This window comes from Protopterus annectens, chromosome 8.part0 (assembly GCF_019279795.1).
Source record: "Protopterus annectens isolate FY-2018-M chromosome 8.part0, PAN1.0, whole genome shotgun sequence".
Taxonomy (NCBI): Eukaryota; Metazoa; Chordata; order Ceratodontiformes; family Protopteridae; genus Protopterus; species Protopterus annectens.
Genome location: NC_056741.1, coordinates 264,182,323 through 264,198,913, shown reverse-complemented (window position 1 = coordinate 264,198,913; position 16,591 = coordinate 264,182,323). Strand labels below are relative to the sequence as shown.

Genomic DNA, 16,591 nt, shown 5'->3' with positions numbered 1-16,591 from the left:
TTGGGTACCGGCTAAGGCTCTTGCCACTCCTATAGTGCCTTTTTAGGCAGTGTTCCAAAGACCAAATTACCACCGTAACAGCTATAAATAAATGCAATCAGAGGGTCATGCTGCTCAACCCTAGAAGTCTAAATCTCAAGATACACTCACCCGAAGCACCTCTCAAAATGGAGAACATAGACATTTGTGTTGTAACGGAGACCTGGTTTACAGCAGCAGAAAGCACCCCTGCTCTACCAGGCTACAACTCATTCCACACCTTTCGTCCCCAGAATATGGACCGAAGCTCCAACAGCTCCAGACCAGTCTGTGATACTCCAGGTACAACTAACATTGGGTAAGATGGCGATTCAGATCATAGCCTGCTATAGGTCCTCAACCATGTCCCAAGATTCTCACTCCACATTCCTTAGCACTCTGGAAACTATTAGGATCCAACCCAACACTCTCATACTAGGTGACTTCAACTAACCCTCCATCAGCCGGGAAAACTACTCCTGCACCAATGCAGTGGCCCAACGCTTCCTGGAATACATCAATTCCAGTGCCCTGGACCAGCTCATTCTTACCCCCACTAGAGGAAGCAACATCTTTCACCTGGTTATTAGTAACATTGGCAACCATTGCTCTACACCAATAGTCAATTTTCTCCCTAGTTAGATCCAACCACAAACTAATCACCATGGAAATCCACATCTCGCCCACACCCCCTGCAAAGGTATCCACCACGAAAAACTTCTCCAAAGCTGACTTTGGACTCCTAAAACAGAGGTGACTAACTTCACAGCACCCATGCCAGTGGAAAATAAATGCATGACTGCTGATTCATACACCAATGCACTGTACGAACACATACATAAATGCATGGAACTAGCTATACTCAACAGAACCAAGATACTCTCCTCCAAAAAAAAAGGAAGCCAGTTTGGTGGTCCCCTCCCATTAACAAACTCTACAACAGAAGGAAGAAACTGTTGCAGAAAAAGGTGAAGTCCCAAGACTGGAAAAATTCCCTTATTAGCCTCAACAAAAAGTTGAGATCCCTCATCAAAACCTTCAAGGCCAGCTAAGAAGGCAGAATTACGGCAGACACTAAAAACAACCACAAAGCCTTCTATAGTTATAACAAGAATCTCCAAGGCAATACCCAGATTTGCTCTGAGTTACTGCACAATGGTACCTCCTATACTGAACCAAAAGATATTGCCAGCATACTGGCTGACAGATTCAGTGCCACCTTTACCCCCCTTCAGCCCCCAAAAAAACAATCTCAATACCAGAAGAAAGCCAGGCACCCAACATTACTGCAGTACAGGTTAAAGCTGCATTGTCTAAAGCCAAGCTGCCATGGGACCCAACAATATCCCTGGCTGTGTTTATGAATTACAAAGTGAACTGGCACCACATCTGTGTGCTCTGTTCACTCACAGCCTCACCTCAGGCTTTGCCCCTACCGAATGACGCACAGGTCTATATCACGTAGTCAAAGTGCCATAACTTCAACTGACATATGTTCGAACACATATGTCCGAAGTTACGGAACTTCGACTACCTATAAAAAAAAATAAAAACACAATGGAAAAATGTAAAACTTCGAAATTGTAAATGTTCGACTACATGATATAGACCCATGGTGCACTGCTACAGTCATCCCTCTCCATAAAGGAGTGACTACAGACCGTGGAAATGATCTCCCCAGTAGCCTGACAAGTCTGATATGTAAGGCTATGGAGCGCATCATCATGGACCGAATTAACAAGGCTATAGGGAATCTCCACACTCTAGATCCCATGCAATTTGGTTTTGTGAAAGGTAGATCATGCCTGCTCAACCTGGTTGATTCTTTGAGTCAGTCTGCAGAGCAGTGGATGAAGGTAAGGCAGTTCATACAGCCTTACATCGATCTGGCCAAGGCCATTGATGCCATTCCTCACTCAAGAATTTTATTGATAAACTCAGAAAACTAGGCATCAACCCTTATATCGTTAGGTAGGTTGCAAATTGGCTCACAGATGGAGTCCGCTACTTTCACACTGTGGGTTCTAAGTCAGACTGATGACCAGTCACGAGTGGAGTCCCACAGGGATCGGTCCTGGGTCCTCTCCTGTTTGATATCTACTTCTCAGAAGTCCAGGCCAACATGGATGGACTCCGGCTGCCCAAATTCGCAGACGACTGCAAGCTGGGAGCTATTATTAACTTCCCAAGTGAGCCAGACATCCTATAGAAAGGCCTCACCGAGACCAATGACTGGTGTCGAAACCATGGCCTTAAGTTTAATGCCAAAATGTGTGTCGTGGTCACCTTTGGGAAAAACTCAATTCCCATTAATTACCACATCGATAAGAGCCCACTAAACACTGAAGGCATTATAAGAGATCTGGGGGCACAGGTTGAAAACAACCTCTCCTTCGACCACCACATTGTCTCTGTGGTCAGAAAGTCCTTCTATGTGCTACATCTCATTACCAAGGGTTTTGCATCCAGGAAGAAAGAGGTCATCATTTCTCTCTACTCTTCCCTCATTAGACCAATCAGAGTATAAAGCCCCATTTGGTAGATACCTCACTAGACACCTGCAACAGCTGGATAGGCCACAAAAGTACCTCACAAAGAGGATCCTAGGCCTTAGACACGTCCTACATGGACAGACTCAAAAAGAAAACTCCAGCTATTCTCCGTCTCATATCACCTACTAAGAGGCAATCTGACTTACAAAGCCATGTCTGACCCAGCTCCGTTAGAAATGCTCCATCTAAGGAAATCCCAATCCCTCTGCACCACACGCTCCAGAGACCTCAACCTCATTACCACAATCAACAGAACATACTGGAGGGTATGGTCACATAAGGTCACTTAAAAGAAGAATATATGAACATATGTACGATGTTAAAAAAGAAAAAGAAACTAATGCCCTCTTTAGACATTCCAAGGTTTGTGTAGGGTCCAAATTTCAATTCTTTGTGTTGGACCAAATAATTGGCAATAAGAGAGGGGGTCCCTTGGAAGAACTTATATCCTATAGAGAAATGTGGTGGCAGATAGCCCTAGAAGCCAATAGAAAACCTGGCTTGAATGACCATATATCTATTCAGCCTCTTTTGAAAATAAGAGCTGAAAGAATATGAAGGAAAAGGTGTGATAATAAATGTAACCAGGAGGTGGCACTATAGTCGCATAGAATACATAGGTTCACAATGGAATATATATATTTTTTTTTATTATGTTTTTTTCACACATTCTTTCTTATCCATCCATTCCTTTTCATCCATTTTTAAATGTAATTTTATAAATACATTTTTAATCAATTTATTTAACATATATTAAAATTTAAATAAGTTAAAAAGAGTTTTTAAATAGTTTTTAAATAGGTTTTAGGATCGCACAAGAAACAACTGTTTTTTTGAATTATTTACTTTTATGAATTACAATAAAATGAGTAATTAATTAGTATGTAATGAAGGCTTGAAATAGATTGGCTGATTGATTTTAAGTAATATATAAAAGGGTAACTAGGAACTGTTGTTTGTATCTGATGAAGTCCAGTAGTGACGAAAACGCTGAGTGAGAAGGCGTTCATTGTATATTTCCTGTGTGTTTTACTGTGGATTAAACGTTTTCAACAAATCTTGGAAGAGTTTCTTTGCCTTGCTTCCAGTTCCGGTTTTTGTTAGGTCATCATTTCTCTCTACTCTTCCCTCATTAGACCAATCAGAGTATAAAGCCCCATTTGGTAGATACCTCACTAGACACCTACAACAGCTGGATAGGCCACAAAAGTACCTCATAAAGAGGATCCTAGGCCTTAGACACGTCCTACATGGACAGACTCAAAAAGAAAACTCCAGCTATTCTCCGTCTCATATCACCTACTAAGAGGCAATCTGACTTACAAAGCCATGTCTGACCCAGCTCCGTTAGAAATGCTCCATCTAAGGAAATCCCAATCCCTCTGCACCACACGCTCCAGAGACCTCAACCTCATTACCACAATCAACAGAACATACTGGAGGGACAGGTTCATACCCAGAGACTATCCATGCTCTGGAATTAACTTCCGATACATTTCAAGCAGAGTACCTCACTAGCCCTCTTCAAGCGAAATCTTGATGAGTGGATGGGAAATAGAAAGTTCACCCTGGGGATCACTCCAGTGGCTTTACTTGATAGAGGCACCGGGAACCAACGACGGGCGGCACAATGCCAGGGCACTTCTATGGACTAGGCTTACAAAGGCCCAGGGTCATTAGCCTAGTACACACCTATGAACCGGTCACTTTCAAAGTCACCATCTCCCCCAACCCACCTCTAGCTAGGATCAGACATAAAAAGTTCTCCAAAGCTGATTACAGCCTCCTGAAGGATGGTAAAAACAGCTTCACAGCCCCCTCCCCCATGTAGGAAATGGCATCAATATCCAAAACTACAGCAAAGCACTATGCATGGAATCGGGAATACCCGACAGGCCTAAATCATCCTTGACAAGGAAGAGTAAACCTGTCTGGTGGACATCTGCAATAAATAAACTCTATAACAAAAGGAAAAATTGCTGTCCAAGACCAAGAAGGAGCAGGTGCCCAATTGGAAGCAATGCCTCCTTAGCCTGAACAAGCAAATAAGAGCACTAGTGAAATCCTCCAAAGCAAACAGAGTCCAAATTGGCCACCTCTACTAGAGACAATCATAAGGCCTTCTTCACATACGTCTGCAACCTCAAAGGAAGCACCCAGATCTGTTCAGAACTGGTGCTCAAGGACACTACATATACAAATGCCGTACATATAGCAAACTTGAGGACTGTCAGATTCAGCGAAAACTTCACCCCTCTGTCACCCATCAGTAAATCAAAACATCCCCAGTACTTGCCCCACTTCCCTTTATATATAGGGAACAGATCATCACTGCTCTCTCAAAGGCAAAAAATACAGCCTCCATGGGACACGACAACATACCATGCTGCATCCTATGTGAACTCAGGCAGGAACCTGCAGCACCATTAGGTGCCCTATTCAACCAAAGCCTAAGTACCGTCTTCATTCCAGCTGAGTGGAGGACAGCCACTGTCATCCCTTTATACAAAGGTGGAGCATCCACCGATCTGGGAAATTATAGACCCATCAGCCTAACTAGCCAGATCTGCAAGGCCATGGAACAGATTATCATGGACCTCATTAACAAGGACATTGGCAACCTCCAAGCACTCAATCCCACACAGTTTGGCTTCAACAAGGGGAGGTCATGTCTGCTAAATTTGGTTGAATTCTTTCAGACATTCACCAAAGCCTTGGACAAGGGGAAGACGGTGCACACTGCCTACCTTGACCTGACCAAAGCCTTTGACACTACTCCCCACTACGGCATAATAAGCTCTCTCAAATAGGCATCAATCCGTATGTTACCAAATGGGTAGCAAACTGGCTCACTGACAGAACCCACCTAGTCAAAATAGGGGAAGGCACCTCAAGCAGTAGACCCGTAACAAGTGGCATACCCAAGAGCTCAGTCTTGGAGCCTCTGTTATTTGGGATATACTTTTCTGAGGTGCAGGCCAAAACCAGTGGGCTATGGCTGACCAAGTCTGCAGATGACTGCAAGCTGGGTGCAGTCATCAATTCCAGTTAGTGATGTGGACTCCTCCAAGAGGGTCTCACTCAGGCAAATGACTGGTGCCAGAAACATGGCCTCAAGCTGAATACCAAAAAAATGCAACAACGTCCTAAGCACGCAATAAGTCGTGAGGGATTTGGGCATCCCAGTCGATAGCAACCTGACTTTTGACCCCCATGTTGCTTCCCTTGTACGGAAAGCCTTCTACACGGTATACCTCATAAGTAAGGGTATCTCATCCAGGGACAAGGGGGTCATAACATCCCTGTATTCTTCCCTTATAAGGCCCATTATTGAGTACAATGCCAGGGACAAGGGGGTCATAACATCCCTGTATTCTTCCCTTATAAGGCCCATTATTGAGTACAATGCCCCTTTTGGAATGTACTTTACAAAGCACATGCAGCAGCTGGAGAGACCAGAGAAATTCCTCACCAGGAGAATCCGGGGCTTCAAACATATACCATATATAGATAGGCTAAAAGCCCTTTCCCTCTACTCAGTTTCATACAAAGTCCTCAGATGTGAACTCAGTCTGGCATACAAGGCAATCACAGACCCCACCTTGACGGGACTGCTGCATATCCGCAAGTCAAGCTCCACTTCAGTAACTCGCACATGCAGCCTCAGCCTGGTCTGTGGCATCAACAGGACTTGTTGACAGGGCAGATTTGTGTCCAAAGACTCGCCCATCTATGGGATAGACTCCCTTCACCATGTCAAGCAGAGTACCTACCCCTTTTCAAGCGCAACCTGGATAACTAGATGGGAAACAGAAAATATACCCTGGGATTCCAAGCGTGTCCCTGCTGGACAGGGGCATCGGGTGCTGATTTGTCTAAACATGCGCTAAACTCTTGGCTAGGCTAATAAAAGCCTCAGGACCAATAGCCTAGTGACCTCCTATGACCCTACAATAGTCGGGTCATAACATCCCTGTATTCTTCCCTTATAAGGCCCATTATTGAGTACAATGCCAGGGACAAGGGGGTCATAACATCCCTGTATTCTTCCCTTATAAAGGCCCATTATTGAGTACAATGCCCCTTTTGGCATGTACTTTACAAAGCACATGCAGCAGCTGGAGAGACCAGAGAAATTCCTCACCAGGAGAATCCGGGGCTTCAAACATATACCATATATAGATAGGCTAAAAGCCCTTTCCCTCTACTCAGTTTCATACAAAGTCCTCAGATGTGAACTCAGTCTGGCATACAAGGCAATCACAGACCCCACCTTGACGGGACTGCTGCATATCCGCAAGTCAAGCTCCACTTCAGTAACTCGCACATGCAGCCTCAACCTGGTCTGTGGCATCAACAGGACTTGTTGACAGGGCAGATTTGTGTCCAAAGACTCGCCCATCTATGGGATAGACTCCCTTCACCATGTCAAGCAGAGTACCTACCCCTTTTCAAGCGCAACCTGGATAACTAGATGGGAAACAGAAAATATACCCTGGGATTCCAAGCGTGTCCCTGCTGGACAGGGGCATCGGGTGCTGATTTGTCTAAACATGCGCTAAACTCTTGGCTAGGCTAATAAAAGCCTCAGGACCAATAGCCTAGTGACCTCCTATGACCCTACAATAGTCATCTGTAGCTACCAGGAATAATAATATTTTTGTAAAAATATTATTTGGTACAAAAAAAATTATGACAATTTTTTTTTCATTACCTGGCTGGTAAATTGTGGAATTCAATCTCTCTTACAATATGGAAGATCAACAAAACTGAATTTTTTAAAAAGGAATTTGATACTTGGGTGGAAGAAAGTTTTTCTTTGTAGGTATTTTGGTTGCATACACTTTGAAGGCCTACTGGGTTCCAACTTTGTTTTTCCTAGACACTGATCATTGAAATAATGTGATGAATAGTGCTGGAATCCCACAGCTGCTACAAGACAATGTGAGGTGTAGGGGGTATAAAGCCTAAATCCACACGACAGGATTTCTGTCACCTCAATCAGAAAACAGTGTCCTCGACTGCAATCCTACCAGCAGTAACAGGGATTTAACCATACTATTTTCTCAAATACATATACTGCTAGAATGTCTGTTAGAAAGGACCACTGATTCCACTAGTTAATACTACCTCTTCCCTGCATTCAGAGTACACGCTGACGCACAGTAATCCAACTAATGTCATCTTAGCAAGGAACCAGTGAGCACTGCAATAAAAAAGTGAAACAGAAATGTGTTAATTCTGCATCTCTAATGAAATACACATCTACATTTTTAAATCCAAGAAAATGTGTTATCAGATACCCTTGAACAGATCATGTAGCAGATACATGACATTGCTACAATACTCTCATTCTGGAAGTTCAAATATCTTCGGCAGCACCACAAATGTAACAAATTTCATGATCCACATCTTCTGATTCTCTGGCAAACTGCCCTGCTGAAGATTTCAGGGAGACTGCACCTGCAGTATTTCTTAAATGAAAGATAAAAATTTGGGAACAAGGTGATGTGCAGTCAGTTCTACCAGCCTCACTTTCAGACGGTGCAATAATATACAAGAAACCAGATACCAAGAATCACATAACAGTGCTCTGTATAAAAAAAAAAAAAAAAAAAAAAACAGAAAAGTTACATATACATGACACCAATGTCAGTTTTCCTTGAATACCTAGTGTATTTAAAAAGAAAATAAATTTAATGTAATTGTGTGCCAGGTGCAACACCATTATTGTTACTTGTCTTGATTCGTGGTTATAACTGAACAGTAAACATTCCTGACAAGCAGTAAAAATATTCAAGATAATGGAGATGCACATGCTACACACAGTGCTTATATGAAAAAGACACGCTTAGATTATTTGCTCTGTTTTATTCTGCCACCCTTAGTTTACGATCAGTAGCTATATTAGTGGTGTTAATCATCTCAAAAAATAGTGGGGTGCCTGTTTCTGACCACAATGGGCAGATGCTAAAGTACTGCAGAGAACTAACAGATGCAGATTATCAAATAAAAGCTCCCTGTGCTTTCAGCAAGACTAACAGGTGAAATGTAGGTCGACGCAAAACCTGTTAAATTTACTTTAAGGTTCCCGATTCTGGTTCATATTCTTGCCTTGTCCCTTATAAAATGTCTGACTTGCTGCTAAATCACCGAGGATGACCGTCAGTTATGACAGCTACATTATGCCCACTTCTTACCTGACATATTACATGTATTTTTTTTTAAGAGTGACGTAAAGAGGTTGCTGCTAAAACACACATCACTGCGATTTTCCATATTCTGGTGTTACACCTCAACTCAATTTGCTTAATATAAACTACAACCCCTTGTGCGTGTAGGACTGCCACCTTTTCAAATGCCCAAAGTGAGACATTTTTGTAAAAATGCGAGATTTCGCAGGACAAAGTGTACCCATGGTTGGTGCAAAGGACAGAAATTCATGATTTTGTCAAAATCTTGTAGCATTTGACTTGCTTATGCTATTTCATACAACATTTACGTATTTCAGATTGTTTTATACAACTATTAAAGAAAACTTGTGCAATATTTTTGTCCTAAAATTTCAGGACATTTGCCATTTTTTAGTTTTTTTTCCGTAGGACACAACTGCCCAAACAGGGGCAGGTGGTAACGAGTGACCTGTTTTATTCTATGCGATCGCCTCCAAACGATGAATGATAACAGAGCCAGTCTATTGCGAGTTTATGTATTATTTAGCGATGAGCAATACCAATCATTCATCTCAATAGTGCGTGTGTCAGTAGTGTGTGTCCATGGTTCCCAGTCTCTCATAAAATTTTCAATCTTCTGGTTAATCGTTGAGGATTACTATCAATTATCAAGACAGTTTCACAATTATTTCTTATTGTTCAGATAAATGTACTCTGATGTAAAACTATGCGCTGATTACTGAGCAAATCCCTCTCGTTAGCAGGTACAACGAAAACACAAATACGACCCATAACAAAATTGGGATCTCACAAAACGGTACATTATGCTAACGCAAGCACTGCCTTCGACCAAAAGGGCAAAAACTAACGTTCATGGTCCAACAGCAAACCTAATATTGATAAAAATCTAAGTCTTTAACAACAGTACAAGAGCAATCATGCTAAAGAGCAACTAACTGGAAGTCCCACCCGTCTTTCCACTCTGATTCGTTGTTGAGTTAACCACCTTTCCACTTTATGATGGCGTTTGGGTGAAATGGCATGTCACTCAACTCCACCCACTTTCCACTTCCTACTTTTCTTACGTTAGAAGGGGGCGTGCCAAATGTGACCTAGGAACGAGAAAAGCTTGAGTCCTTATATTTATAATGAGTTTTGAGCTTCTTCTTTAGTTTTTATATGTGTTTCGTTATTACTCCCTACTGTTATGTGATTAAGAAAGAATTTTTAAAACGCGTATATAATAGCTGTCTTGTTGGATAGTACATCGTTGCTGGAGTTTACTGTGCGCAACCAAACAGGGTGCTGGGTGAGCTTTAGCACAGCTACACAAAGGTCATTTTGTATTGGAGGAAAGTCTTTTTGCAGCTTTGTGGGCAATTCTTCCGTACAATCCCAGAAGGGGAGGAGAATGACATGTTTTGGCGATACACTTCTCTAGGGGTGATAGAGCGGATTCGCAGTGTTTACACACGTCTAATCAGAACTGGAGATCTAAAACTCTGCGGGCATTGGAATAATAACACTAAACAGATGACAGAGTTTGAGGAAGTTGTGGGCTATACAATTTAGTTTAGTTGCAGCAAACGTGTTTGATGTGCCTCTCTTAACTAATCTAAGTAACTGTAGAATATACTGTTAGCGTGGGGGAATGATCAGTTTAAGTTAATGGAAACAGCATATTTGAAAAGAACAATCCGGATTAAAGTATATTACTGTGCAAACAAAATAACTTTATAGTAGGTATTGTCATTGTTACTCTACCAATTTAAAGAGTGAGAGAGAGAGTTAGATTCTTAGACTGTAGTAAAGTCATTTACGAAGTTGGTCCGGTGTTGAAATACAAACTGCAAACAGAAACAAGATCCGCTGTGAAAACAAACAGGGCTGATAATATGGAAAGGGAAGATGGATAGATATGGGGCATATTGGACTACGCAGTAGTAACAAAAGGATGGGCGAGATAAGGTTGACAGCTGAAGAAATGGTGTCAGGACTGAGGAGACAGAAGGTTGCTTGGTCTTTTTTCTTGGCCAAGTGTACAGCGTCTGTGGAAAACATATATCGAAGTTGGATGCCACTAATGCTGCTGCTATCATTTTAGGGTCCAAGTGATCCCAAGGATTTATTCATTGGCTCCAGATGGTCTTTGGGATTTGCAGGTGAGCAGTAGTTCTGTGTTGAGGAAATAAACTCTAAAATGATCCGCTTCATTACTGATAAGAAATTTGATAAGTGATTGTAATAAATTTGGTAAACAAATGACTGACATGGAAGCATCAAAAATGTCAGGGCTTGATGAATACAGCATCAAGCATTAGTGAAATGTGCAGAACTGGTATGGAATTTTTGTGTGGAGGCTTTCCCACATGCAAGTTGTAAGTGCACTGATTTCTGCTTTGTCAGGACTCCCCATGCTCCTTACCATTCCTTTTGTAATAGTAATGATGATAATCTTGATGTATGCAGACATAGAGGTAGGGGGTTAAAGGGTTATGACAGACCCCCCCCCCATACATAAGATTTTACCAAAATATATTCTTATGTAACTCACAATAAGAGAGTCTCTATAATAATGACACTTTTTCTTTACATTTCACCTTTGCTAATGACTGGAGGTGTAAAAACTTTATGCATGTTCTGAAGTTCAATTTTTCAGTCTTTACAACCAAGTTATCTATTCTATTTTAACTCGGAAAGGTTTCAGGTCAGCACCTTTGTTAAACATGCACATTTTGTTTAAAGAGACCTCATTTCAGCACATTACTGACCCCTTAAAATATGTGAAGATTTTAATATTATTACAGCCCTCTGAAATATTGCAGAATTAATGTATTCATCATCAGACAAACACTGCATGTTTTGTCATAAGACTAGTAAATCATTTTAGATTTCTGACATTTTTTTTTTCATTTTTAAGTGTATCAGCACATTTTGTATATGAATACATTTTTCTTAATTCAGTCCATTGAATTAAATACAGTACTAGTACTGAATTTTCATCAGGGATTTGTAGCGTAGTAACTGAACCTTTCTTAATTGGTTGCAGGTGTCTCCCAGTCACTGAATTTCATAGTTGCCTTTTTACACTGTCTGTATAGCCTTTAATCTTTTGCAGTCGATACTGCTAAGTTTTTAAATTGGCATATGATCATCAAGCCCCTCCCCAAAAACAAATCTGTGCTACTTCATCCACGGTGTCTTAACTTGCTTTTTTATATATTAAAATTTAGTTTCCAGTCGGCAGTAGCTATTGTCCAGTACCTTGAGGTTAGTCATTGTCTGAAACACCTGGTGGACCATTAGCACACTGGTAGTAACCTGATCTACTAATGAACATGCCTTCCATTGCAGGCTTGATGCATTGAAAATGACAGAACCCTTTTAATGACCTCCGTATCATTTGACAGCACCTTACTGATATCTTAATTCTTGCTTTGACTAATTTTTTTTCTAAACTAGATTCAGTCCAATACTGACTAACTTTTGTACTTAATTCATCCACAACCCCTTTTTCCCATTTTTGCACATGAGTTGGATGTCACTTCATTAGTAACAATTGTCTAGAGCCAAGGTTATTTTGAGGAGAGAGATTTTCTTCCGAGTGCAGGAATTTGATTTTATTTGTTTGTATTTGATGAATTTAAAACAAAACAACTTCATATAGTAAAGGCTTTCTAGAAGCCTTTCTAAGTTTCCAGTATGTCCTTGGGCCAAATGTTTTAAGTATTTTAATTTTGGCAAGAAAAACATTTGAATTTATATATGCATTGTGAAAGTTATTATTGCATTAAGTAAAATTTGTATGCCTAGTTCATAGAGGACTTTTTAGTTATACAGTTGGGATGGTGGCCTAATGGTTAAGGTGTTTGCCTTACAAACACAAGGTACAGGGTTTGAGTCTCACAAGGGATAATTGGTTAGGCTTAAAATGGCTCGCAAGGGCAGTTAGCTTAGTACTAACCTCTGAACCTATACATGTAGTACCCTCTGTAACAAACACACTCACAAACCCCATCTTCTTCCAGACAGGCATGCTTTTTTTATTGCTGTCGTACTGCAGATGGGAGTAGTGAATTTACTGGATTATTTGTGTTTTATTAGCTGATTTTTTTGTATATAGAGCAGGAGGATGGGGCAGTGGCCCCCATTGCTGCATATGATACATAAGTTTTCTAAAGTATTGCTTTTTCACAGTAAGCCATAACATCATCTTTGTTTGGGGGTTCCTAGCAGTGACATCAGCTGATTAATCAAGATGGATATGCCGATAGCTGCACAGTCCCACCCCAAAAGTACTGCAGTCTACTAATGCCAACTGTTTTAGGTTAAGTAACTGAGGCACATATGTAGACTGTTCAGATCTCTACATCAGAAGTAGATGTCACCCAAGATGCACATACCTGTGTTACAGCATTATAGCTGTAATGAAGGACTACCTACATAATCTGGGTGCAGACGACTTCTCCTTGAGTTTAGTCTCTTCATGGCAATTACAGAACATTATAACCAGCTCTGATTCTAATTTAATGGTAGACCTTTAGAAGGTACACTACAGGGCAGAGCAAAAATTATGATTATTGAGAAATGTGTGTGTGCTGGGCTTTCCTTTCCTGTTTCACACTTGTTTGTGTATTCATCCCTTGTGTTATCTGGTGGGACCAGTGTTGTTGTGTTGCATATTGGGAACTGATTAATGGGAATGTGAGAGATTTCCAGTTTTCATTTGCCATGTCTTGGTTATGTTGTGTATGTAATCCTCAGTCCCCAAGACATTTTTCTAATTTTACAGAAGTGTAGTAAGCAGTGTTTTTCATATTAGAGGGAGTATTCTACTTAGCTGTACTGTTACTGGTCACTATTACTTATGTTTTTTTTTTTTTTTTTTTTTTTGAACAAGCAGAAGAACTAGCAGTGAACCAGCTCTTTCGGTAGGAACCATTTAATGTGAGCCCTGCAGGTGGCACACTTGATTTCCTGTCTTTCACACATTATGCCATTTTGTAAAGGATTTTGTGTTAACTTATAAGATCTACTTGGCAAAACTTGCATTCTATGACTTGGCCTCAGTAAGTAGTATCCATAAAGCTTTGTAGTATTCAAATGGAGGTTAAGCAGTTTGTGTACTTGAACACTTGATAAAATTACAGAATTTAAGTTGTTGCTTTATAGATATTTTGTTTTACTGTTGCATCACTGTAGAAAAAAAATGTATAAACAAAATCTGAGGAACAGGATTGCCGTACAAATATTCCACATGTTGCACACATATTCTGTGTACATGTATGTGTCGTCATTTTTATCACACCACTTTTTCCCCATTCTTATATAGGGTCTGGATATCATGTCAGTTGTTGCCACCTCTCTCAGATGAATTGTCATATCATCTTTGAGAGTCATGCCTGACAGTTCCAAGTCTAATGTCATGTAATCTATCTGTCTCTTGGCTGTACTTCCATGTCTCCTTTTGCCTTTTTCACGTATTTCCCAGTCTGCTTTACCAAATGTTCATGTTTTCCTGCCCATGCTTTACCAAATTATCTGTTTTCTTGCCTATGTGATCAAACAGTAATAATCCATTTATCTTCACTTTCTCTATAGTTGAAGCCAAAGTAGCCCCAACAGGAATGTCCTCGTATCTTTATCTGTCCCACACTATGTGCCCTCCAAAACTATCTCGGGCACCCCATGTCATTTACCTCAAGCTTCCTCTGCCACACTTTCTTCATTGTTCAGGTTTCCATTTGCCTCAAGCTTCCGCTGCCACACTTTCTTCATTGTCCAGGTTTCTGTGCTGTACAGAAACACTCATAAAAACCTCGGGTTTTGTACACATTACATTTCAGCTTCTTTTGCATTCTTTTGTCAGACACTGTACTTGACCCCTTTGTGCCATTTGACTGCAGCACCTTTGATTTTAGTTTTAACCTCATTTTTCAGATTTTTTTTCTCCTCAGCTACACTTCACAGATATTTAAAGCTGTTAATATGGTCCACTATTTTTCCTTCAATCTCAATTTCCCGCTTCTTGTTATTTCCCTAATTTGCTGCCAAGACCACTGTCTTGCTTGTACTCTGTTTCTTCCCATGTGTCTTCAATTTGGCATTCCAGTTCTCCTTCATTTATTGAAACTCCCATTCAGAGTCTGTTTTCAGTGCCACATTGTCTGCATACAGCAGCTTTGTTGCTCTTTCCTCTCTAACCTGTTTGCTGATGTTATAGCCTATCATCAGAATAAACAGGACTGGTTTCGGAGCCAAACCACGAGGTACATCCACTCCCAACTGAAACCTTTTGTGAGTGTGAACACTGTTTGTATTTGTGTTATTGGGTCTATGTGTAACACTCGAAATATTTCCGGGACTTCAAACCTTTGCAGGAATGCTCAAATTGGCTTTCTTGGGACCTTGTTATATGCTTTTTCCGTGTGTAGGACTGCCCAGTTAGACTGTTTCCTCATATGTTTATAATTGCTTATTAGGCTAGTGAACTATGAGGATGTTAAGAAGCCTAGCTTTACATTTCCATGGGAGTTTTTAGCCATTGTATTTTGTATACAGATAACCCAGGGAAGGGTTGAGCAAGGATATGTTAGAGCATTTACGCATTTCCCCTATAGATTTGAATAGAGTAAGAGAAATAGTTTGCTTTATGTGGTTTGGAAGACTGTTCCATATAAGTAGTTTTCTCTGTGATACAAACCTATACCTCCAACATGTTCTAGTTATTTTGCAAAAGAGATTGCGATCATATCCAGCTTCTTCTCCACTGTGTGTCTCATTGCAACCATCTCCAGCTTCTTATCCACTGTTGGTATCATTGCAACCATCAGGTCATTTGTACTGCATTGAATCCCAGCTGCTTGTCTCCCATCTTACTTTCTACACTTTTGAGCATGTTTCAGTCACACCAGCACTTTCACATATGAGCTTCCATATTATAGTAATTTACATGACTTGCTTGTGATGTGTGCAATACATGTTGCACATACAAGCCACTTAAAATACCATGTGCAGATGTACAACTGTATAAACTTATGCAAGCCTATGTTTGCACACATATATGGATGCTTTTGTGCATGTACATCTGGGTGTTTTATGAGTGTGTGCTGTTTTCATCTCTAAAGTAGTTTCTTGCTTAAGAATTTAAGCAAAACTCGTGAACCAGGACATTTATTTATTTATATTTGTTGACCGGGAGTGTCCGACTGGACGTAGGTCCATTTTCAGTGGAGGCCCGGGGAGAAAAGCGCCACAGTTAATAAACAGACAGTAGTTGCATTGGATTACATAGCGATTAACAATTTACATAGCAATTACTTACATATGTACAGATGAAGAACATAGTACATCAATAGACAACTAGAATCTTTATCTGTAAAGTACATAACAGACATTAACAAATGTTACAATAAGAAGTTCCTGCTGTGTAATAAGTACGAGGCTTATGAGCATCTGTGCTTGCTATAATCAAGGTAGTTAGTGGAGTGGAAAGAAAGGTAGTGGTTGGATGGGGTGGGTGATATTAGAGTGGGAGTTGCATGGGCATAACCAACATGTTTTTAGGTGCGCTTTTAGTAAAGTTTTGAAGTGGTGCATGATGGTATGGAGGTAATTGTGGGTGAGAGGGAGTTCCATAATTTGGCTATGGTACAAGAGAATAGTGCTTCACCAGCAGAGTTATTGGCTTTATTGATCTGCAAGTGATTTTTGTTGCTGGATCTTAGTGGTCTGGTGGTGCGATAGGGTTGGAGTAGATTCTGGAGGGATGGGACATTTAGTGGATGGTTTACTAGTTTGTGGGTGAGTGAGAGTTGATACCATTGAAGGAGGTGAGGGAGTTCAAGC

General features: G+C 40.7%; 1 protein-coding gene across 4 annotated transcripts in view; it reads left to right on the top strand.

The window, feature by feature from the left end:
• The first annotated feature begins 9,841 nt into the window (after positions 1 to 9,841).
• Positions 9,842 to 16,591, top strand: part of SLC25A44 (solute carrier family 25 member 44) — a 409,314-nt gene continuing 402,564 nt past the window's right edge. For all 4 annotated transcript variants that reach the window (XM_044079749.1, XM_044079752.1, XM_044079750.1 and 1 more), the window contains exon 1: positions 9,842 to 10,905. The gene's annotated coding sequence lies outside the window, so the exon portion shown is untranslated. The remainder of the gene's footprint in view (positions 10,906 to 16,591) is intronic.